This window comes from Balaenoptera borealis, assembly GCF_965194805.1.
Source record: "Balaenoptera borealis genome assembly, chromosome: 15".
Lineage (NCBI taxonomy): Eukaryota > Metazoa > Chordata > Mammalia > Artiodactyla > Balaenopteridae > Balaenoptera > Balaenoptera borealis.
Window position 1 is genome coordinate 71,912,913 of NC_138871.1, and position 25,334 is coordinate 71,938,246.

Below are 25,334 nucleotides of genomic sequence, written 5' to 3' on the forward strand. Positions count from 1 at the left end.
ATTATTAAATTTAAAAAGCTGAAGGGATAAATAAAGGCATATCAATGTTACATACTCTCTTTTTTTATAGTTTTTTAAAATTAATTAATTAATTTTATTATTATTCATTTTTGGCTGCGTTGGGTCTTCGTTTCTGTGCGAGGGCTTTCCCTAGTTGTGGCAAGCGGGGGCCACTCTTCATCGCGGTGCGCGGGCCTCTCACTGTCGCGGCCTCTCTTGTTGCGGAGCACAGGCTCCAGACGCGCAGGCTCAGTAGTTGTGGCCCACGGGCATAGCCACTCCGTGGCATGTGGGATCCTCCCAGACCAGGGCTCGAACCCGTGTGCCCCGCATTAGCAGGCAGATTCTCAACCACTGTGCCACCAGGAAAGCCCACATACTCTTTTAAGTGTACTTGTTGGGAATTTTAAAAATGCTCTTTTAAACATCACCTCTCCTCAATTTATTTGCAAATATGTATTTTAGACAATTAGATACATAGTGCAACTTTTCTGCTTACTGAAACAATTTTTCTCTATTTTAATATTTTATCGCAAGTAGTAATATTTGCAATCAAATATCTATTGAGCATTAACCATGTGCTTGAGGATTGGGAAAGAGTGGTCCCAGAGAGAAGGACAGGAGAGAAGATGATGGCGAACGTACTTCATAAGTATGACAGAACCTCACATGTCAAAGTTAAGTGGGCTCTGGTCCCCTGTAAAGGGCGACATCTGGGCGCTTCTATTATTCATGGCAATACCTCCATCCGTATCACACATCTACAATTCATAAAATGCTTTTAAAAATGTATCCCATTTCATCTTCATCACGCTCCTGTGAGGAAGAGATTATCATGTTTATTTAACATACAAAAATCTGAGGGCCAGAGGGGATAAAGGTCTTCAGTCATACAGAGTCTGCGTGGCAGAGTTGGGCGGGGAACCCCGGTTTCCTGAATCCTGGACGCCAGCTGCACCGCCATCCCGCTTCTGTGACGGGGGGAGCATGCCCTGCCATGGCTGTGGCCAGCCTGCTTGATTTTGTTCCCCTTCTGGTACTGCCATCTCCTAGGGAGGAGTCCCAGGCTCCTCCAGGGGAAAGAAAGCTCTGCAATTCGGCTAAATACAGCCTGGGAGAGGCTGCATCTCATTTGGACTAATTATCTTGTCACCCATCAGAAGAACAAAGAGTGAAGAATTTTCAGGACTCATCGTTCCCGTTCCTCTCACCAGCTGGGGCTTCCATGTAAAAGGCCTGACCTCGGGCCTGGAGGAGCAGACGTGTGAGCTGACTGAGGATTGTCAGATTGCCCCGAGGGAGACCATGGCGATGACGAGACTGTTTCAGTCTCCGGCACAATGGCTCTATTGAGACCTGGAAGCAGGCTGGCCTGGCGAGAGCGCCCTCAGTCCTGGAAATGCCCGGATGAGGGACAAAGAGCAAGGAGAGGCCCTCGGTGAACCATGCAGCCTGACGTCAGCTGCGTGCTCCACTGATACCCATTTTGCAAAGCTCGCCTTGTTCCTCCATCTAACCAACACTTACATGCTGTGTGCAAGGCATGTGGGGAGTTTATTAAATATCATGCCATAAGGAAGCCAGAAGATACTCTCACTGAGTCCCTAAGAGTTGAACTGAAAACCAAAGTTAGTGAAATTCGAGAGAAGGAAAGTACTTTGGTCAAGATATGTGCTTACATCATTAAGGTTTGGGGTCAAGAAGAGTTTCATTATTGAAGGTCAATAGGGGCAAGTCTAAGCAATGAAATATTGTCTCAGTGTAGCTTTTTTTTTTTTTTTTTTTAGTTTATTTATTGTTTTTGGCTGTGTTGGGTCTTCGTTTCTGTGCGAGGGCTTTCTCTAGTTGCGGCAAGCGGGGGCCACTCTTCATCGCGGTGCGCGGGCCTCTCACTGTTGCAGCCTCTCTGTTGCGGAGCACAGGCTCCAGACGCGCAGACTCAGTAGTTGTGGCTCACGGGCCCAGTTGCCCCGCGGCATGTAGGATCTTCCCAGACCAGGGCTCGAACCCGTGTGCCCTGCGCTGGCAGGCAGATTCTCAACCACTGTGCCACCAGGGAAGCCCTCAGTGTAGCTTTTATTAAAGTCTTATTTATATTAGGGAAGTGCTATAGAACACATGGCATCAGCCAGTGACAAAATTTTTTAAATGAAGAATGATGCTTAATAGAACACAAAATTCTGTTCACCACCAGTACTACAAATGATTCTGGTTAAGTTACTTTCTGTTGTGGATGACTTTATGATAGAGGCATAACATCTGCGGGTGGGCTCAAACAAACTGTTACATCCGAGAATCTGGACCAGCACATCTAACATCTGAAACAAGTTCCAAGTAAAACACTGCACTGGAAAAAAAATGTTTTGCACATTTCAGATCAGATGTTTGCACATTTTAAACTCAAATTTCATTTCTAAGAAAAGGCGTGTAGCTCATTCAGCCAATGGGACATGAAATACAGAGTTCAAAGGATTTACGTCACAGTTTGAATCATCATCCAACCCATCTGAGTGGGGACATGAGTCATACATCCAGCTTGTGGCTGGTACTGACTAGTGGATATTCAAACTTCATCATCAACAACAACAGTATGCATTTACTGACAATCTACTCTGATAAGGTGAATGAGCATGAAAAAATAGTCTTGAATTTCACAAACACATTCTAGCTTCTCTTCAGAGGGTTATACTGCTTCACCACAGGATTCTGCTTCAGAACCCAGCTGTGAGACAGGAGCTCCCGCCTCTACCCAGAAGCTGGAGGAGAGAAAAGTAGGCTAGAATCCAATGCAGTGCTTCTGGAAAGCCGTATAGAAGGCAAAGAAGTAAACAGAGTTGGGGAACCAGGGCTCTTGAAGCCTGGAAATTTAAGACTAGCCCTTTCCATTCCTTCTGTGCTTGTTCTCCTCCCCTCCCCTGTCCTGCACCCCACCCCCACTCCTTTGGTTCTCCTCCCTCCCTGCCTCCCTCCCTCACTCCCTCCATCTCCTTCTGGCTTCATTTTATTTTGCCTCACTCTTCCTCATCCTCTGCTTTGTCCAAAATTTTATTGCTGAACATATGTGAGAGAAACATCAGATCAAAAAACCAGTCACTCTGGAAGCCTGGACCACCCTAAAGACTAAGATTAATTATGCCCAGACAAGCTTTTAAAACACTTTTAAAATAAAGAAAACCAAATGAACTGAAAACTTGGGTTCAGTGGCCTTGAGATAATGTGGCTTATTTGCATATCTTGGTAGGGTTTTAAAGACAAGGTCTTTTCCAGGAGCTTTTCGTTTGAAAACCTACTTCTGTAAGAGAATCGGTCAAATATAAGCTCACCAAATGCAGGTATAGTGCTGGATACTCTGAACCAGACTCCCAGCTCAATTCTCTCTGCCGCTGACAGGAACGTGCTTCTGGATGGAGAAGTTGGAAGAGCCTCCTCCCCTTTCCCTGCTCTGACACGGGCAAGTGGCATAGGGCACAGAACAGAAGGGACAGTTTTTCTAAGACTTGTAAGGGTGATGCGTTTCTCTCCCTTCGTAGCCAAAAATAACGGATTGTGGACCAAGCAGGTCCCCTCTAGACCATGGTGTCTGAGTCTTGGCGTTCTGAAATCTGGGGCCAGGTGAGACTGTGTTGGGGGCTGTCCCGTGACTGTAGGATGTTTAGGAGTGTCCTTAGCCCCACCCACAAGAGTAGCACACCTCCCCCCACCCCCCAAAAAATGTCTCCAGACATTGCCGAATGTCTCCTGGGCAGCAAAATCGACCCTGGTTGAGAATCACTTCTTTAGAGAAGAGAAAGGAGTATTCTGTTCCAAAATATACAAAGAAGATCTCAAGTGTTTTAAAATGTTTAGGGAAAGATGATTGTTTAGAAAAAAAAATATGATGATAGCTTAAACTTCATAGCTTCCAAGTTGCTCTAAGCTGTTATTTCTGCTAAACTATAAGCTTCACGAGGGCAGGAACAACATGTATCTTATTTACTGCCATAGTCCTAGGACCCAGTATAGTGGCCAGGACATAATAGGTGCTTAATAAACATTTGTGGAATGCACCATTTAATAAGCAAATACTACATGCCAAGCACCAAGACATGTTCCTATATCAACCCTAATCCTCACAACAACACTAATGGAATAGGCATTAAAAGTAAAACTCTTCAATAAAGCAAATTCAGATGTCACATAATTGTTGACTCCCAACTCCTGCCCTTCTCCCAGCCTCCGTTCTCACATGGGATGAGCTAAAGTTCCTACTTTAGGGAGGGCCTTCTCTGGGGAGGTGGGGAGGCAGAGAGTGAGTCCCTGTGTCCTCAGTATTCTTCCAGCCAAATTTCCCTGGATCCAAAAGACACAATGGGTGCCAGAGAACTAGGAGATTCCTGGAATTATTGCTGCTGTCCTGGGAACTTTAGCCAGTCACAGGACCCATGCTTGTCCCCATCAATATTTAAACCAGAGTAAACAATGCACAGGGGGCACCAAACCACAGCTGAGACTGGAAAGGATTTGGTTCACATAGCCAGAACCCAAATCCAAGTCATTTCATTAACTTCTCAAAACAGGCCCTTGCATTTTATAAGATTGTCTTCTTTTGCCCACCTATCACCTTATGGTGGAGTGAGGTTTTACTGTATCATCTCCATGGTACAAACGAGGAAACTGAGGCTTTACAAGATTGCATGTCTTGTTCAAAAACACAGCTACTATGTGGTAACCCAAGATTTGAGCCATGCAAGGCTGGGCAGACTCCGTACTCTTTCCACATATACTCTTCCAGAGCGGAGCTGGTGATGGCCATTCTTGCGTTCCACGTGTTATAATTCCCTGAATGGTTTGTGTTGGGGGGGGTCAAATGCTCTATTGTGTGGGCTTGGGAGGGGCAGATGAACAGGAGCTGGTTTGGAGCCAACAACCTCAAAGCTATGCCAAGCTGGAGTGCAGCAGGCATCCCAGGATGAAGAGCAGGCAGGACTGGACTGGCCTGGTAAGAACAGGCAGAGGCAAAAAAATGCAGCGTCTACTGTGGAACTGTACAAGGTGAGGCAGAACCGAGATCAGCTGCTTGCTCATCGCTCCCGTGGTAGATGGGACCACTTAGTGGATCACTGCCTTTTAAAGAGGTCTGAGCAGGATGCCTGGTATCAGATAAGCCAGGCGTCTTGGCAACTTATCAAGACACGCCCCCCACCCCGGGGGGAAGACATGGTGTTGGGGAGCGTGCATGTTAAATTACATGCATATACAAATATTTGTGGGGGAGAAAGCTGGCTGGATACAGGAGTGAGCTAGTGTTCCTTACACATATTCTTTTTTATTTTTTAGAACTCTCATTCTTTTTTCTTTTTTTTATACATTTATTTTTGTTTATGAATTTTGGCTGTGTTGGGTCTTCATTGCTGCACGCGCAGACTTTCTCTAGTTGTGGTGAGCGGGGGCTACTCTTCGTTGCAGTGCGCGGGCTTCTCATTGCAGTGGCTTCTCTTGTCGTGGAGCATGGGCTCTAGAGCATGTGGGCTTCAGTAGATGTGGCACGTGGGCTCAGTAGTTGTGGCTCGCGAACTCTAGAGCACAGGCTCAGTAGTTGTGGCGCACAGGCTTAGTTGCTCCACGGCATGTGGGATCTTCCCGGACCAGGGATCGAACCTGTGTCCCCTGCATTGACAGGTGGATTCTTAACGACTGTGCCACCAGGGAAGTCCCCTCATTTATTTCTTAAGGAATGGAAATTTAGTAGCATATATTTTTAAAAATGTATTCAGATACTTACTGATATTTGCTATGTTCTAAGGTTAATTCAAGACCCTAGGGACATAAGACACGAGGTTTTTGCTCTTCTGGCACTGACATTCCGATGGGGGAGTACAGTGGGAAAGAAACATACACGTAAACAAATACACTAATTCCACCTAGGGATAATCATCCCTGAAATTGACACAATACTTTACAGTTTCCCAAATTATTACACTTATTGTTCTATATAGTATTGTGAAGCTCATTATAAATGATACTCTTTCTATTCCTCTGGGTCCTTGATAGACTGTGAACCCTAAGTGCATGTATCTTTTTAGCAGTGGCTCTTATCTCTTAAGCTATTATGTTTTCAGTGGGCTGGTTTTTAGCCTTATCACTTTTTTCCCAGCAATGTTAAAGTCCCAGCAATGTTAAATTATACAAAAGATCAATGAGTCAGTTGTGTCATTGATTTGCTGCAGTTATTAAAGAGGCTAGAAATCCCAGGTAAGAGCCTTTTGGATAAGGGGGCTTTTTTGTTATGGTGAAGATGTTCACATTAAGCATGTTGTAATAGGCTGAATAATGGTCCCCCTGAGATGTCCACATCCTAATCCTTGGAACCGGTGAATGTTACTGTATATGACAGAAGGGAAAAGGGACTTTGCTGGTATGATTAAGTTAAGGATTTTGAGCTGGGGAAATGATCTTGGCTTATCCGGATAGGCCCAATGTAATCACAAAAGTCCTTATAAGAGGGAAACGGGATTGAAGTAGGTTGAAGGCAATGGGATGATGGAAGCAGAGGGGAAAAAAGGCTGTGTGTGGTGGGGCCCCCTGCCAAGGAATGAGGATACCCTTTAGAAACCGGAAAGGCAATGAATTCTCTCCTAGAGCCTCCAGAAAGAAATAGCCCTGCAAGCCTTGATCTTTAACCCTGTAAAACTCATTTTGGACATCTGACTTCTAGGACTATAAAAGAATCATTTTGTGTTATTTTAAGCCATCGAGTTTTGGTGATTTTTTTCAGTAGCGATAGGAAACCAATAAATGTGTGTTTTCACCTAGACCACCCCCCAGTGGAAAAATGTATGAATCCTTCTCATTCCGTTTGCATCTCTTCTATCTGATTGCAGAGCAGCCCTCTATCTGGGAAGCCAGAAAGACACGGTTGTCTAGAGAAGGAAGGTCATGTAAGAGTGGGAATCTGATCTCCTTTTTCCCCAGCTGCTAACCTTATATCCTCTGCCTCCTGCCTTGTTTTAAATTCTCCCCTCTTTGCCTCTCCCTACTCCCAGTTGAGAGGTGCTGCATCGACCTGAACAGGCTAGAACTGGTCTGGAGTTACCTGAACTAGTCCTGATGTCTATTCCCTAGCAGCCAATTAAGGGCTCTGTAAAGGATAAATGAGTGAATGAATGCACAGGGAATTCAACGAGTCAGCAAGCATTTATTGAGCACCTACAATTTGCCAAGCACTGTACTGACACCAGAGAGCCAAAGGTAATTAAGCACATTCCCCGATCTTGAGAAAAGGCAAATGTGCACACCATTAATTACAAAGCAACATATAAAATTCCATAATAGAAGGATTGAATATGCCATAGCGACACAGGGCAGGGATTAATTCTGACTAGCGGATCAGAGGTGGCCCCATATAGGAAATATCATCTGATCAGGGGCTTTGAAGGATGCACAGGAATTTCAACGAGAAGAAGGAATAGATGTTCCAGGCAGAGGAGAAAAGCGATGAAAATGCATTGTTTAGCAGCCTGCAGTCTGCCTCACGCAGCCCTCTCCTTCACGTTACAGGTGGCTGTGCCCCTCATGTGGCTCCACTAACAAAATAACACTAAGCTTCATGGCGAAAGAGTGTGGGTAGGAGTCACGTGTGGAAACCAGAAATAGGCAAGTCATGATAAGGGACAATTTCCTTGTAAATATAGAATTACTGGCCTCAAATTAGTGACCACCCAGCCTTGTTTAAATTCTTCTATTCTAAATCCACCTTTTAAGTCTTATTCCCTATTAATATACAACCCAATGATAGTTGAGTATTTCTCCCTCCACACGTATGTAGAAACCACTATATAACTGTTCAGAAATGTATTTTTTAAATTGTGAGTACAAAAATTTTTACAGAAAAAAAGGGAATTTGATAAATGCCTATCTTGTATGTATCATTTAAGCTTTTCTGGCTTTTGTCAGAAAACTTACCAAAGTTAAATACTAACAAAGTTAGGGACTTCCCTGGTGTTGCAGTGGTTAAGAATCCGCTTGCCAATGCAGGGGACACGGGTTCGAGCCCTGGTCTGGGAAGATCCCACGTGCCGCGAAGCAACTAAACCCGTGCACCACAACTACTGAGCCCACGTGTCACAACTACTGAAGCCTGCATGCCTAGAGCCCCTGCTCCGCAGCAAGAGAAGCCATCGCAATGAGAAGCCCACGCACCGCAACGAAGAGTTGCCCCTGCTCACCGCAACTAGAGAAAGCCCGCGCGCAGCAACGAAGACCCAACGCAGCCAAAATTAAATAAATTAATAAATTTATTTTTTTAAAAAACTAGCAAAGTTAAACACTGACTTTTCAAAGTGAGCCTCCCTCCCTCCCACAGAGACTGGGAGAAGGGGCTCTAACTTCAGGTATTTCTGGAACAAGCTGTAAATTCCTTTGGCAACCTGGAGTTTTCTCAGGCAGGCACTTCTAGTGGGGCCTAGGGTCACCCTTAGGATGTGACCCTGAGCTGTTAGATACGATGTTAGTGTTTGTTCAAGTCCTTACAGACCAAGCTTGAGGCCCCTTGGGAAAGGGCTCAGAGGAGCCTGACTGAGTTTGGTGAAGGAGGGAATTGGTGTCGCCATTCAGGTGCCTTGTCTTGCCCCTGATGACTTTCCAGGTCCAGGTCCCAGTCCTTTGAGAGAGCTGCATCTATTTTGTTGCTCTTGGGAGCCCTGAGATACCTCTGTATTCTCAAAATAAATTTTCCTTCATTTAAGCGAATTGTCTGGAATTCTCTCCTCCAAAGGAAGCAATCCTAACCAAGACAAATCACATTACCTGTATCAACAGAGTCCACATACTTGCCATTTTTAATGGGTCAATGGCCATTCCTTCATGTTAATGTCTCGTAGCCTGTTTCGCAATGACTTGCGTCATTTCCAGATTTTTACACTTATAGATAGACCTGCAAGGAACGTATGTAAGAGTTACTTTTTCCTTCTTAAATAAGGTCAAAAGGTGGAATGACTTTAGAGCTCCTGTTACACTGCTTCCAGATCCTCTCCTGCTAAAGTGCCACTGGCCACATTTCAGGACATCAGTTTTCCCACAGCCCCATCTAAAGAGTTTCATTTTTATTTATTTTGGTTTGCGTAATGATGCCTTGGAATCGTTTCGCTGGTATTTTTAAATTGCTAATGCGGTTTGATGAAGATTAAATTACATAATATATATGCAGACCACAGCACAGAGCCTGGCATATAGTAAGCTATTATTATTATTGACCTTATATATTTGTGCTTTTTCTTATGTATTTGTGTCAAGGGTTGTTTCTCATTTTATCCACACGGCAGCTCTTTCCCAGTCTGTGTGCTGCCTCTGGCTCCGTCCTCGGGCCTCTTCTCTTTTCTGGCTCTGTTCGTGATTTCAGTCACATGTCTTTAATACTATCTGTATGCTGGCAGCTTACATTCATACCGCCAGCCTGGACCTCTCTCCTGTACTCCACACATGTCTCACTGCCTATTCAACATCTCCACTCGGACGTGGCATCTCAAACTCAACCTCTGAAGCTGACCTCCTGCTCCCCGTGAAAGCTGCTCCTCCCATCTCAGCGAATGGCAGCACCGTCCTCTCAGGTGCTCAAGTTAAAAACCTTTGAGTTTTCCTCGACTCCTCTTTTTCTCTCACACTCCACATCCAGCCTCTAAATCCTCTGGGCACTATCTTCAAAATATACCCAGAATCTAGCAACTTCTCCCCACCTCCAATCACCACCCTGGCCAAGACACTATCATCTCTCACCTGCAATCTCTCACCTCTCACCGAAGTGACCTTCCTATTTGTACACTTGGCCATCCTCAGCATTTCAGCTTTGACCTTGGCCTCCCTCCTGATCATGGGAAGTCTGCTATCGTCCCAACTTCATGGTGAGTTATAACGATGTGCAGTGGAAGAAGAGGACAGCTCATTAAAGGTGAGAAAACCATTCGTAGAAGCTCTCCAGCAGGGCTCCCCTCACTTGCCTGTCCCTAAACCAGTCATTGGCAAGAGGAATGGGATCACCGCACCGTCTGAGACTAATCGGGATTACCCCTGAGCTGGGGATAAGGTTACCTCCTCTGACAGGTAGACCCCTGAGCAGTACTGAGGCTCAGTTTGTTGAGGAAGAAATGGGGGACAGACTCTGTCACAATGTGGGAGGTCAGAGAGTCAGTAAAAGAGTCCAATTACTTTTCTGATCTGCTCAGCGTGGGTGGCCCCGGGGCCCACGGGCCTTGGCCGTATGCAAAGGAGCAGAGGTCTGCTCATGACCGAGCAGCGAGAGGCAACTTGGGTGTCTTTCTGCTGTTTGCTTATTGTATTGGTTTCCTAGGGCTACTGGAACAAATGACCACAAACTGGGTGGCTTAAAACAACAGAAATTTATTCTCTCATGGTTCTGGAGCCTGGAAGTCTGAAATCAAGGTGATGGCAGGGCAATGCTCTCCCAAGGCTCTAGGGGAGAATCTATTCCATGTCTTTCTCGAGCTTCTGGTGTCACCAGCAATACTTGGCTCACGGCTGCATCACTCCAGTCTCAATCTCTGCTGTCACATGGCCCTCTCCCTGTGTGTTTCTGGTTTCTCTTCTTCTAGGGACATAGCCATATTGGATTAAGGACCCATCCTACGCCAGTATGGCCTCATTCTAGCTAATCACATCTACACCGACCCTATTTCCAAATAAGGTTGCATTCTTAGGTCATGAGGTTAGGATGTCAGCATATCTTTTGTGGGGGACACAATTCAACCCATAACACTTATATTTAGAATATTAATTAAAACTTAAATTTTCTTTATTTCTTCCTTTCCAATCTGGATGTCTTTTCTTTCAGTTTCTTGCCTAATGGTGGGGCTTGACCTCCCCAGGTAGCACTGCACTAGCTGCATCCCATAAATTTTGGTATGTTGTGCTAAATTTTCTTTACAAATTATTGTATGTTGAGGCTTGACTTGAATTTGTTATGTAGGTAACTAAAATTTTGAAGATAAAAATGTATAAAATGTGTTTCTCACCTTTAAAGAGTGAGGGTAATTTACTGAATAATCAACTAGTAGCCATGAATTAAGAGCTATAGTGTCTATAGAGTGTATGAAGACATTGTGTATTAAATTCCTCTTTTTTCTTTTAGCTGTTCATGCCTAGGTTACGGCTTACAATAGTGCTAATGGGGCCAAAACTCCATCCCACTGCATACCTCTCGTCAGATACTCAAATTGCAGTTGCTGTGCTTAAGAAGAGGAGCCTCAGTAGACCTTACAATTGTAAGACTATATGTGAAATTTTCATTTTTCATTTCAGTGCATCACTGTTTCAAGTTTTATCTGCAAGCCGGCAACTTTTTCTTTAATCATCTCCATTTTACAGAACCATTGTTTAAGACCCATGAGTGGGATTAACTCAATGATAGCGCATTTACAGCCTTAGGAGTCCTAGGGATCGGAAGAGCCAAAGGCAGAAAAGGGAAGCATCACAATGAGACTGAACCTCCTATTGTTTCCCTCGGAAAAAGATAATTCTCATCACCTTCTCGCAGCTCTCTTCCCTGCAACGCCCAGCATCACAGTGGTACTAACACTCTTCCGGCATCACAGTGGTACTAACACTCTTCCGGCATCACAGTGGTACTAACACTCTTCCGGCTCACAGTGGTACTAACACTCTTCCGGCTCACAGTGGTACTAACACTCTTCCGGCTCACAGTGGTACTAACACTCTTCCGGCATCACAGTGGTACTAACACTCTTCCGGCTCACAGTGGTACTAACAGTCTTCCGGCTCACAGTGGTACTAACACTCTTCCGGCATCACAGTGGTACTAACACTCTTCCGGCTCACAGTGGTACTAACACTCTTCCGGCATCACAGTGGTACTAACACTCTTCCGGCTCACAGTGGTACTAACACTCTTCCGGCTCACAGTGGTACTAACACTCTTCCGGCATCACAGTGGTACTAACACTCTTCCGGCTCACAGTGGTACTAACAGTCTTCCGGCTCACAGTGGTACTAACACTCTTCCGGCATCACAGTGGTACTAACACTCTTCCGGCTCACAGTGGTACTAACACTCTTCCGGCATCACAGTGGTACTAACACTCTTCCGGCATCACAGTGGTACTAACACTCTTCCGGCATCACAGTGGTACTAACACTCTTCCGGCTCACAGTGGTACTAACACTCTTCCGGCTCACAGTGGTACTAACACTCTTCCGGCTCACAGTGGTACTAACACTCTTCCGGCATCACAGTGGTACTAACACTCTTCCGGCTCACAGTGGTACTAACAGTCTTCCGGCTCACAGTGGTACTAACACTCTTCCGGCATCACAGTGGTACTAACACTCTTCCGGCTCACAGTGGTACTAACACTCTTCCGGCATCACAGTGGTACTAACACTCTTCCGGCATCACAGTGGTACTAACACTCTTCCGGCATCACAGTGGTACTAACACGCTTCCGGCATCACAGTGGTACTAACACTCTTCCGGCATCACAGTGGTACTAACACTCTTCCGGCTCACAAGCATTGCCCTGCATATCCACAGGCGTTGGCTTGCTCTCTCCAACAAAGGCCTCCAAATCTCTCCTTATGCCTCAGGAGCGGGCGTTTCCTCCTACTGCCCTCTTTCCCCAGGGGAAGATGGTTTTGCTGTCTTGCTGAGTTCACTGTAGGAAAACTTGACATTCAGGCTAATATTTCTCTGACTGCGTTTCTTTGCATAAACACCCCTTGTTTATGCAGTTGCACCCTGGAGTGGCCAGCTGCTGGCATTTCCATCCTGTGGTATTTATAGGCTATTATCAAGGCTCCCCTCACCTCAGAGCTGTGAAAGGAGGTTGGCACTTTCAAGCTTACTTCTCCCTATGTCCACATACAGGCAGAGGCTGAAATCTGCTGCCCTGGAGCATAGCTCAGGATGAGGCGCCAGTCAACTCCCAATCTAGCTCAAACAGAAGTTGTCCAAATAAAAGGTCAGAGTTTGAGCTCTTCACACCACTTAGCCCAGACATCATCCCTCTCATGCTGTCAGTAGCGCATCGCCCAGCCTGCTGCTTAAGCAGCTGCTGAGGGGCTGCTCATCTTCACTTGCACCTGCATCAGGCCATTGACAAGCTCCTTGAACAGGCAGCGCAGGCTCTGGTTGCTGAGAACAGGCTGGGCTCAGTGCTGCCAGCCAGCCCATCTCTTGTGGACTTCACCGGGGATATTTTTGACCTTTCAAGGTTAGTGAATACTCAGCAGTTATATACAGTTCTCTTACTGTAGGTTTCAGTCCTGAGTATGGTTTATCATCTTGTAATTCAGAGAAGAAAAGGGACAGCAGAAAGTTAGCTTTTAATTAACTGTTACACTATAGCACTTTTTTTTTAAGTTTTATTTTATTTTATTGGGGTATAGTTGCTTTACAATGTTGCATTAGTTTCTGCTAAGTGAATCAGCTATATGTATACATATACCCCCTCCCTCTTGGACCTCCCTCCCCGCCCCCCATCCCACCCATCTAGGTCACCACAGAGCACCGAGCTGAGATCCCTGCTCTATACAGCAGGTTCCCACTGGCTATCTGCTTTACACATGGTAGTGGGTATATGTCAATCCCAATCTCCCAGTTCATCCCACCCCCCCTTCCCACCCTTATGTGTCCACACGTCCGTTCTCTTATGTCCGCGTCTCTATTCCTGCCCTGCTAACAGATTGTCACAACTCTCACAAGTTTTATTTTTTGCATATTGTTTTGTTTTTCATATTTTTAGCTATAACGATGTAGATATTTTCTACACTTAATAATACAATTACTTAATAGCATTTAATAAATATTTCCCTAAATTTCTACAAAATCTTTATAATAATAATTTTAATGACTACCTAATTCATTGAGTTGATGTGTATCACAGATGACATAACGCTTCCTTACTTGTTGCATTTTTAGATTTTTGCAGAAGTTAGTTGAAGAAGATGCCAGAGAATGCAGAACTCTGCAGGGGGGTAGTGAGGGGTGCCACAGAGAGGGGTTCTGGTGTTCACGTCATGTGAGGGCAACAGGCATCTTGGGGTTGGGCTTCTAACACAATGCCCAAAACAAACCACTCACCTATTTTATCAGAGACTAACCCTGGTTCTGTGTATGACTCATGTTTCATCCTTCTAAAAAAAAATAAAAATGGAAAGAAAAACATGTTGAGACATGTCTCATCTTTAGTACTGGATCAATCAAATGGTGCCCTGGAGTCCAAAAGCCAGAGCCTACTGGTCACCATGTGGTAAAACTTTTATTTGGCCCCAGGATGAGTGTGGCTGCCACTGGCATTTCTGCTTGGGGATTGTGAAGTGGGTTGTGAAGTGGGTAGTGTACAGGCTTATTTCATAGTTACAGCTGCTTGGTCCTGCCCGAGCACCTGGCCTCATTCTGCTGGTCAAGGGAGAGTTAATTAGCCTTAGGTCTGTGATTCTCAAACTTCAGTGTGATAAGAATCACCTTGAGGAGGAGCGCTGGAAGTATAGATTCTTAGTGCCCACCCCCAGAATGGTAGGTGTGGGGCGGGGCCTAGGAACCAGCATTTCTGACAGGTCCGCCAATAATCCTGATACCATGGTCAACAGGATATGAGACACACTGCCCTAGGACGTAGCTCAGGACTTGTAGTCAAGACTGTTTTCCGCCTGGAACCTACTCCTGATGCTATAGCTGGGTCCCACCAGTGTCCTCTGCCTCATTCTCAGGAAATGGGGCTCTGCTTGGCTCCTCTGCCCCTCCCCAGGCCTGGCTGGGCCCAATGACTGGCTCACAGACTCCATGACACTGCCTGCTGGAATATGGGTCACGACCTTTGCATTGCAACCATGGTTCTACTGCTGGGCTGTCTGCAAACTCACCAGCTGACTACTCGAAGTGACACCCACCAATCTGCAACCTCTCCTCGCTTCCAGTTCCCTCCCCTCACCAGCACACACACCGGGTACTGTAGGGGCCTTCTCCTCTCTCCTGCTGCTGGGGCCACTCCACGTGCCACCTCAACACCAGCCCCCAGCATGTCTGATCTCTGGGTCCCACTTCCTCTCGGCCAGGCCCATCCTGCCTCTGAAGGAACTGCTCTCCAGTCAGAACTCAGAACAGACATGCCAGGAGCTGTTCTGAACGCTGCGTGGGGCAGCAGCTGAGTCTACTTCCAGCTCCCATTTTTTCAGCCTTTCTGAGAGACAGCATGGGCATCCCACTCTCAGTCAATCGAATCCTTCATGGATCACCTCCAAAGTTCCACTTTTCCAGGTCTCCACGGTGCCCTTGTCTGTGCTCCTGACTAGGATGTTATGATATCCCTGGGCTTAAGAAGTCCACACTGGGGGACTTCCCTGGTAGCGCAGTGGTTAAGAACCCGCCTGCCAATGCAGGGGACACGAGGTCAATTCCCTGGTCCGGGAAGATCCCACATGCCGTGGAGCAACTAAGCCCGTGCGCCACGACTACTGAGCCTGCGCTCTAGAGCCCGCGAGCCACAACTACTGAGCCGGCGTGCCGCAACTACTGAGCCCTCGTGCTGCAACTACTGAGGCCTGTGCGCATAGAGCCCGAGCTCGGCAAAAAGAGAAGCCACCGCAGTGAGAAGCCCGCGCACCGCAACGAAGAGTAGCCCCCGCTCGCCGCAACTAGAGAAAGCCCGCGCGCAGCAACGAAGACCCAACACGGCCAAAAAAAAAAAAGAAGTCCACACTGCACTACCCAGGGGCCTCTTGCTCTCCTCGGTCATCAGCTCTTTAACATTTATAAGCAGATGAACATGAGACGAAATATACAGAGTTAGTGTTCTCGTCAGTCTGCAGACCAAATGAATGTGATATATTTAACGATGCCTTCTAATTATTCTGCTAGATAGTATTTAGCCATGAATAGTAAGCAGTAAGCTCTAGTTACAGGGATATATTGCTGATGACTCAGGTATGTGTTTATAAATGAGACCCGACCTCTGATTCATAAACGAATAAAGTTTGAATGTGTAGTTTATTGTTTGCCCATGCAATGGGCTTGTTTCACCACTAGGAGGCAAAGGTGCGGTCTTTCTGTCTTTCTCTTTTTCTGGGCTGCTTAAAACTACCTGGGAAGGTGCCAGAGAGCAGAGGGGTTCTAGGCTCCCCAAGTTCAAAAGAGGGTGGGGGGCCAGTGAAAGAAGCCACTGAGAAGGGAAAAGAAGGAAACCGGTATTTACTGATGGGCTGCTGTGCGCTGGATTCCGTGTGAAGCGCTTACACATACACGTCTCATTAATCCTTTTAGCTACGCAATACATAGATGAGAAAACTGAGAATCAGGGAGGTAATATGACCTGCCCAACAGAGCTAAGACTAGCAGAGCACAGATTTGACTAGAAGTGTGTCTTGACACCAAAGTCTGTGCTTTGACATACAAATAGTGCCAGAAAGGAAAGTCTAGGGTGCCTCACTAAAATTTGGCTTTTTTTCTTTAAAAAAAAAAAAAACCAATAACCAGCTCTGCTCTTATCAGCTGTGCCCAAACCACAGCTGTTTGTGTGCATTTGCTTACCAGGAACGGTGCTTTGGAAGCTTGGCATGGTTCCTTTTTTCCCCAAAAGTAAAATAGCCAACTGTTCTTGAATCCCTTTAGACTGACCTGACATCCCAGCCTAGGGCTCCAGAAACAGGTATGAGTGGCTGCCGTGCCATCAGCCCTGCCCAGGCAGGGGCATTGGTGCCCAGGTCTCCTTGTCCCATGCTCTCACAGGTCTGGCACCACCCATTTTGGTCAAAGTTGCATTGATCTATTTTTTTTTTTGAGAATTATGTATTTCATTATTATTATTTTTAAAATTTTTTGGCTGTGGGATCTTAGTTCCCCGACCAGGGACTGAACCCACGTCCCCTGCCTTGGGAGAGTGGAGTCTTAACCTCTGGACTGCCAGGGAAGTCCTGCATTGATCTATTTTTATTCAGTTATGTATATCATTTTAAAAACATATTATGAACAACTCCACTTGGTGGTATATACCCCAAAGCATTGAAAACAGGGACTGAGCAGATATTTGTACACCAATATTTATAGCAGCATTATTCACAATAGTCAAAAGGTGGAAACAATGCAAGTGTCCATTCACTGATGAATGGATAAAAAAATGTGTATACATTCAATGGAATATCATTCAGCTTCAAGAGGAAGGAAATCCTGACATGTGCTATAGAATGGATGAATCTTGAGGACATCATGCTAAGTGAAATAAGCCAGACACAAATGGACAAATATTGTATGGTTTCACTTATCTGAGATACCTAGAGTAGTCAAATTCGTGGAGACAGAAAGTAGTACAGTGGTTATTGGGGCTGGAGGGAGGGAGAAATGGAGCATTAGTGTTTAATGGGTACAGAGTTTCACTTGGGGATGATAGAAAAGTTTCAGAGATGGACAGTGGTGATGGTTGCACAACAAAGTGAATGTACCTAACACCATATAACTATACACTTAAAAATGGCTTAAATGGTAAATTTTATGTTAAGTTCAGTTTACTATGATTTTTAAAAAATTAAAATAATATCTCACTGAAAATCTCAGTTCAAAGTTCATGTCCTATCCTTTAAAGCAGCCTTGTCTCCCACTGATAACAGCCAAGGGAAAACATCCGTGGACACAAGAAAAAGCCCTGTTGTCTGGCTTGGCAAATAGGAGACCCCAGAAAAGGCTGCCTCTCTCAAGCACATCCCTGAAAGCTCCTGAGAGCCCCTCCCGTCCCACCCTTCCATCAGACTTGTGTCAGCCCCCAGCCTGGATAATCACCGTCATATGCTGCTTCTGTGTGAGGCTGCCAACCTTGCCAGGGAAAAGCTGAGTGCCAGCTGGCTGCACTTCTGATTCATGCTCTCCAACTCAACAGGGACTTCTGTACTGCCTGGAAATCCCATGTTTCCCAGATCAAATGCAATGAGTAGCTCATTTTTCACTGTGACTCTTCCAAATTCTTTCTGCTTTCTTTAAGCTCACCATTTTCAACATCCCCATCATGCCCACAGCAAAACATCTCCCTTTCTCCTTACTAACTTATTCTGTTCTTCTCCATCTGGTCTCCACCCACCCTTTTTGTTTTGCTTGGAGCTAATGCCCCAGGGCAATGAGCGCCTTCTCTTGACCCTCTCCATTCCCTACTGTGACCCAACATCAATGACCTTATATTTCAGGACCTGAATAAAGTTTGACTGAAGGAAAGTTTCTGTTAAGAAAAAAAAGTTTTGAATAGCATTGCCTTGGAGGACCAAGTGTGATCTCTTGCGATGGAGCTGACTTCACTAGTGCTCCCGTGCCCTCCTCTCCAGGGCATTGATGCTCAGTTCTCTTTTTATCCACCGTCTTCTCACCTACAAACATACTCAGTGGTGAATGCCCTAAAGCACACTTTCCCTTGACCCTGCTAACCATTCGGGTTGCCATCCAACTCTCCTCTCCCTACCGCCAAACTTAATGAAAAAGTTATCAGAGTCTGTCCCCACCCTGTGACTGTGCTCTCTGCTCCTTTGAGTCTGGCTTCCGCTCTGCCCTAAATTCTCACTTTGAGACCCCATCCCCCCACCCCACCTGCCTTAACCCCTGCACCATCACAGTCGACACTTGTCATCCAAGCCCTGAGGACCACGTGTCTCCTCTGTTCCCTCTGGTCGTCCAGTTTCTCTGTTGTTTGCTTCTTCTCCTCTGACGCCTACACATTGTTCTCTAAGTTTCTGCTGCAAGGCCTCTTCCCAGACACTTCTGCCTCTCCAGCTGCAGCCTTTTCCATGGATGGCTCTCAAATCTAACCCTGACTGCTCTATCAAGCTCACCTCTAACATCCACCTGCGTATTGGACAAGGCCACTTGCATTTACCTCACCCTATCCCAGGCCAGATCCTTCACTTTCCTCCCCGATCCAGCCCATTCCTCCTGGTTTCCTGTTCCCGTGGTCAGCATCCTCAAGTAGTTTGTCTCCCAGGCTTTAAGCCCTGTAGTTACCCACGACTCCTTCCTCCCACCCAAGTCAGTCACCAAATTCCATCAGCCCTGTCCCCGCAGGGTCCTTCACCCCTGTCCTTTCCTTTCTGTTGAGCCACTGAAACCCCAGCCAGGCTGCTTGCTTCCTGCCTTCCCGACGCCGATTCTGTCTCCACGCTCCTGTCACCGAGCATTATCCTAAAGCACAGCCAGGGAGACCATTTAAGGTGCAGCCCCTCCTGGCTCCAATCTCCCTTCCTACCAGATCTCTTACTGTCCCCGCTGTGTGTCCTCGGTGCAGCTTACCTGGACTCCTCACCGCTACTCAAGTGCCCCAGGGCTCCCCCATCTTTGCCTTTTGGCTTCCACTGTCTTCTCGGCCTGAAACGCCTTCTCAAGTCATCATCTCTGACAAAACCCACCCTTCAAGTCCCAGCACAAGTGATCCTTCCAGCTGGACATGATCTCTTCCTCTTCCTGACTTTGGTAGCACTGGTTCCCTGACTTTTAAATGTTCCGCCTTAGAGCACAGCGCCTTCTGTCTCTCTCTTCCTCCTGCTCCCACGCTGGGATGCAAGCTCTTTGCAGCGACAGCCTTGTTCTAGTCATCTTTGTATCCTCTTCAGTGTCTTCTCTAAAGTAGATGCTCAAAAACGCTGCTTGATTTGAATGGAGAAGATGCCCTTAACTTCAGATGGGGGAGATGAGGTGATGTGTCTTCTCTCAGTACCTCTCTCTGGTTTCCAGCAACAAAAACACCTTGGCAAGGTCACAGGCAACACACATGCCCTGTTTTTCGGTCTCCTGCCAGAACCATCTTGGGCAAAAGGTGGGTTATGTCAGGGTTTCTCAGAATTACCTTGGCATTCTCTTCCTGAGTCACCGTCTTTGGTGGAGTTATAGGCAGCCTAAATTACCCTCTCCTAGTTTAGGAACTCCTGGTCAGCGCTGGGTCCCTGGTGGGTTTGCTGGACACTGCCAGGAGATGTTCGTGCCCATGTCAGGCTTGGAGGGCTCCGGGCACCCCCACCCCAGGCCGAGTGTGGTGGGCTTTCCTGTTGTGCCTCCTTCAGGAATGAGAGTGAAGAGTAGAGGGAGATAATGGGGTTGAAAGCTTATTACAAGGCTAACTTGTAAGAGAGAAGAAAAAGCTCCATCATCTCAGCTCCTTCATACAGCTATTTTTGTGTTTGCATGTTCCTTCCAGCCTTGTCCATATGCAGAGCCTATTTTTACATGTAGTAATATTATATGTATATATATATATATTTCCTTTTTTACTAATTATGAAATCATAAACACTTTCCTATGATTCTATAGCTTTTCTAATAATTCTTGTAATGGCGCCACAATATTGCCCAGGCAATAATTTGTCTATCTTCTTTACTAGACATTTAGGTTATTTCTGATTTTTTTTTTTACATTTGAGGTGATACATGTAGGTTTTACCTTATGTTTAGTTATTTCCGCAGGATGAATACCTAAGAATGGGATTACGAAGTCAAAAGATAAACATTTTTATGACTCTTGACTCTTACTCGCATATTGCTTTCCAAAAGGGTTGCAGCGATTTATAGATAACAGTATTTCAGTGTTACCGTAGCCCATTTGATTGCTAAAGCCCACTCAGATCAACACAGGCTTGACTGCTTATTATGTGGGAGGCACTTACATATTTATTTATAAATTGAAATCTCATCCTAGAACCTTAGACTTTCAGAGTTGGAGGACATCTGCTCATTTTACAAAGGAAGACATGAGACCCAGAGAAATATTATGTGCAGTGTTCATGGTTGCATAGTTTGAAAACAGTAGCACATTGCATGTAGTAAACCTGAATCTGGGGACCTCAAGTCTGCTGCACTTTCTACCCCACCCAGATGGTGCAGTTTGGGTGTTTGTTTATTTCCTGTTAATGAGTGGTTGAGAAGTGACAGTGCGTGTTTGTCCTCTGGCCACCACCATCCTGACAGTCTCTCCCACGGCATGTCTTTGGGCAGTAGGGGTGGGAAAGCTCTGGACATTTAAGTCCCCACGGCTAAGCCAAGACCTCCGCTGAGTAATGAAACACTTAAAGGTGCTGTTTTCTAAAAAAGGGGCCTCTTTACCCCTCTTGGAGTAGTTCCTGCAGACTGTGGCATATTAAGCGTGAAGCAGCCTGTGATGCCCTGACCCTCGCCCTCCCTCCATGCCTTTGCTGACTCTCCTACCTTCTCTTGCAGTGCCGGGAAGAACCTCGTCCTGGCTCTCTATGTGCTTATCCTCTCTGACCTTCAATACCAGCTCCTCCTAGAAGGCTTTTTCATCTTCCTGTGTATCAGTTATCTATTGCTGCCTAACAAAACCATCCCGAAACTTTTTACTTTCACAATGACTTATAATTTCCCTATGATTCTGTGGCCTGGCTGAGTGGTTCCTCTGCTGATTTGGCCTGAAAACCTTCACTCAGTGCGGGGATATGCAGGCCTGATGGGCCAAGACATCCAGCAGCTGGTGGCTACCATCTGGGCACCTTGGTTCTCCTTCACGTGCCTCTCCTCCTCCAGTGGGCTGGACCAGTTTCCTCGACGGCAATGTTCCAGTGTGCAAGCACTTCTCCAGCCTCTAGTTGTGTCCTGTGTGCCATTGTCCCATTGGCCAAAGCAAATCACAACGCCAAGCTCAGAGTCCCTGGGAGAGGGAGATGCACTTGATATGTGTAAGGGGTGGCGTGATGCACTGGCTCATTACTCTAACAACCTACTACAGTTCTCCCTCTGTCACAAATGGGTCACATCCCTCCCACATGCAAAATACCCTCATCCCTCCCAGGGCCCTGGAGTCTCATTCATCATGACCCCGGGCCCGAAGTGTAGGGTCTCGTGATCTGAATCCGGTCCAGGTACGCATGAGGCTCCTCAGGTGGGGTTCCTCATTTGGCTCCTCTTGATCCAAGGACTGGTGAAATGAAAAGATAAACCATCCCCTCCTCTCTGTATACCCAGTGTCTCACATGATGGTGAGACAGGGCCAGGACAACTTCAGTAAACACTCACATCCAAAAAGGGGAGGACTGGGAGATCGAGAGTGATTCTGCAGTTCCACGGGGAGCAGGGTGCACGACCCTCTGTTTGGAGGTAAGGGATGCTCCTGCCTTAGGCTCCCATTACCTCAATGGCAGTGATTCCTCACCTGACTGTTCTCTCTGGCTCTTAGCTTTGCTCTCTGGGCTTTTGGCTCCACCTTCCGAGACACATTTCTGTGATGGTGAGAACTGGCCTCTTCGTGGCTGCGGAGCTTTCTCAACCTGCTTTCTGCCCTTCAGAAAGTTTGGAACCCAAGGCTTTTTTCATTCTGAACTCTCTGTCCTGCAACTTCCTTAAAACTTTGCCAGCTTTTTAGGTATCAGAAAATAGTCTACTTGATTAGACAAAAGCCATTCCCACAATTGTTTTAGAGGTGGTCTTCCCTCCGCTTTGGGCGGTGTCTTGGAGAGCTGTGTGTGGCAGTGACCTTGAGATTCTTAAAAAGCCCCTTTTTCTAAGTGAGAGGGTCTACTGGACACCACCTTAAATTTTTCTCAGGTCTTAAGAAAGAGTCACGGCCTCAAACGTAATTTATCTTTACCCTGAAACCATGTCTCACCCTGAGACTCTTTTGTGGGGTAAAGAGACTGGAAATATGAAACATTTAGTTTTGGAACCCAGCACATCCTCGCCTTTCCGTGTTTCTAATAAATTCTGCTACAAACTAAACAGTTCCTCCTTCACTTATCTTATGGCTAAAGCTGCTAAAAAAGACAATTTACACCTTTAACATTCTACCTGGAAATTTCCTGAGCCAGATTCGCAAGTTCATTAGGTATGTTTTCTACCTTCCAAGTTACTGCGGGTGAAAGTTGTGCAGGACTGATTTCATTACTATAATCGTTTCACGGCCATAGGACACAGGTGGCTATCTTTCCAGCCTCCAGTAGGGTTTCCCCCGAAGCCTCCTGCACTAACAGCCTCCTTGCCACCCTGCCAGCCTCCATTTGCCACGCCGTCCAAAGACAATGCTACATGTTTTGCATTTTTGTTACAGTACCACCTCCTTCCATTTTCTGTATACTATCTTTCCTGCATAACAAATCATCCCAAATCTTTGAGTCTCCAAGCAATATTAATTTATTATTTCTCTCAGTTCTGCAGCTCAGCTGAGAGGCTCCTCTGCTGGGGTCACCAGGGCCCACTCATGTGGCTGCACTTAAACTATAAAGTCAACTGGACTGGAGTGTCCAAATTGGCCTCACTCACGTGCCTGGCAGTAGGTGCCAATCAATGGCTAGGGTGCCTTGGTTTTCCTCCACGTGGCCTCTCATCCTCCTTTAGGCTAGATTTGCTTCTTTATATGGTGTCGCAGGGCAGTGTTCCAAGAGAGCAGCCCTAAGGTGCAAGTATTATCAAGCCTTTGCTTGTGTTGTCTATGCCACTGTCCCATTGGCCAGTGCAAGTCACATGGCCAAGTTAGAGTCAACGTGGGAGGGAAGCACACGAGTTTCGTGGGGCATGACTCTTTAGGGACTGTCACCATTACAGTCTACCATACGGTGGGGACCATCCCTTACAGCCTACCAAACCATGCCTCTAGACTGAATGAGTCTTCTTTGGGCTCCTTCAGCACTTCAAACCTTTATCAAAATGCCCTTAACGTAGTCTCTCTTGAAAACAGTCAGTTCTGTATAATTCACTTGCCATCTGTAAGCTTCTTTAAGCAGAAATTGCCCGGTCTGTTTTCTATCCCACTTTCCATTTCCTGGCCTAGTGCAGTAGGTGTTAATTCAATACTAGCTGCTAGGGAAGTGTCCCAGACACAACCCAGGGCACTATAGTTTGTAGGGTTGGCAAGAGCTCCCTCCTTGATGATTCTTACCAAGTACCCAAAGAACTGCACAGGTTCTGAATCCCCTCACATCTGTGACTTTTCCAGTTTTCTGTAAAGTCATGAAAGGATGCTGACTGGGGGGAGTGTGCTTTAATCCATGTTGGTCTCCATATAGAAAAGTCTTTTCTGTCACAATCACACGCAATACCTGCACCCAGGTGCAGACCCTCTGAGATCCAACCCAAACCTGAGGCCTCTTAAATTAATTATCCTGTGTTCTGACCATGAGCACTGGGTTTGAGGAACTTGAAATCTAGTTGAGGGAACAGAATGGGCCCCATACGAAGCAACCCAAACTACAATAGGGCCTGAATGTGAAGGGGATACAACATAGAAGCAACCGGAATAGAGTGAGGGTAACTCGAAGGAAGCAGTCTTCTCAGAGAAGGTGAAGCTTGAGTTGGATCTTGAACTGGGTGTGGACAGATATTGATGGAGATGGTGAAGGTATGAAGCCAAATGAGTGAGGTAGGACGTTAGCATTTGAGGTGTGGAAGAGAGTAAGCAGACCGTGGGAGTAGGAAACAAAAAAGGTTGGGGAATAAGTGAGGTGATAGATGTGCCTTTAAAAGCCTCAGCAAATCAAATCCAGCTGTACCCAGTAGGTCATCTGGGTACCTGAGATTGCTTCTGTGGATGAGGTTTGTTTCTGGAGATTTCCTCACCCGATGGTGAAGTGGTTTTGCATTGGAAGCAGTTGAAGAGCTGGTGCTGCCAATATAAGGGAGGAACAGAGAAGGTGGGGTGGCTGTCCCCAGGGGGAGCCCCGGGCTCAGCGTGGCAGTGGTAGGAAGCTGCCAGCCGGGAGAGGGCCATTGGGTTACCCCGTGTTCCGCATGGTTTGCTAAAGCTGCAGTGGCCCCTCCAGTTCCAACTGGGTGACAATTTTCCTGTTTGCAATTTGGGCTCACTGCTCCTGCATTTTTGCAAAAGATAGAAACATGTCAACGTGAGGAAAAAGAGGAATTTTCTTGGCACACAGTGGTTCTAACCTATATTGGAAGCACCTTTTTTAAAAAAAATTGAAGTATAGTTGATTTACAATGTTTTAGGTATTTTATGTGTGTGTGTATATATATATATATATACACACACATATATATATTCTTTTTCAGATTCTTTTCCGCTATAGGTTATTACAAGATATTGAATATAATTCCTTGCACTATACAGTAGGTCTTTGCGTTTTTCTTTTTTATCCGTCTTACATATAGTAGTGTGTATCCGTTCTTCCCAAATTCCAATTTATCCCTCCCCTCTTCCCCTTTGGTAACCACAAGTTTGTTTTCTGTGTCTGGGGTCTATTTCTGTTTTGTAAATAAGTTTATTGGTATCACTTTTTTTAAGATTCCACATATAAGTGGTATCATATGGTATTTGTCTTTCTCTGTCTGACTTACTTCACTTGGTATGATAATCTCTAGTTGCATCCATGTGGCTGCAAATGGCATTATTTCATTCTTTTTTATGGCTGAGT

At 46.0% G+C, this 25,334-nt stretch overlaps 2 long non-coding RNA genes across 3 annotated transcripts in view; one reads left to right on the forward strand and one right to left on the reverse strand.

Moving 5' to 3' along the window:
• Window positions 1–25,334, reverse strand: part of LOC309611905 — a 348,213-nt gene that overhangs the window by 135,227 nt on the left and 187,652 nt on the right. The gene's annotated exons all lie outside the window — the stretch shown is intronic.
• LOC309611904 lies at window positions 285–16,446 on the forward strand. Of its 2 annotated transcripts, XR_014234824.1 has the most exons (3): window positions 285–11,252; window positions 12,872–13,217; window positions 14,716–16,446. It is a non-coding gene; the product is annotated as an uncharacterized lncRNA (long non-coding RNA). The 2 variants fall into 2 exon arrangements; XR_014234823.1 differs by having other exon boundaries at window positions 12,872–16,446.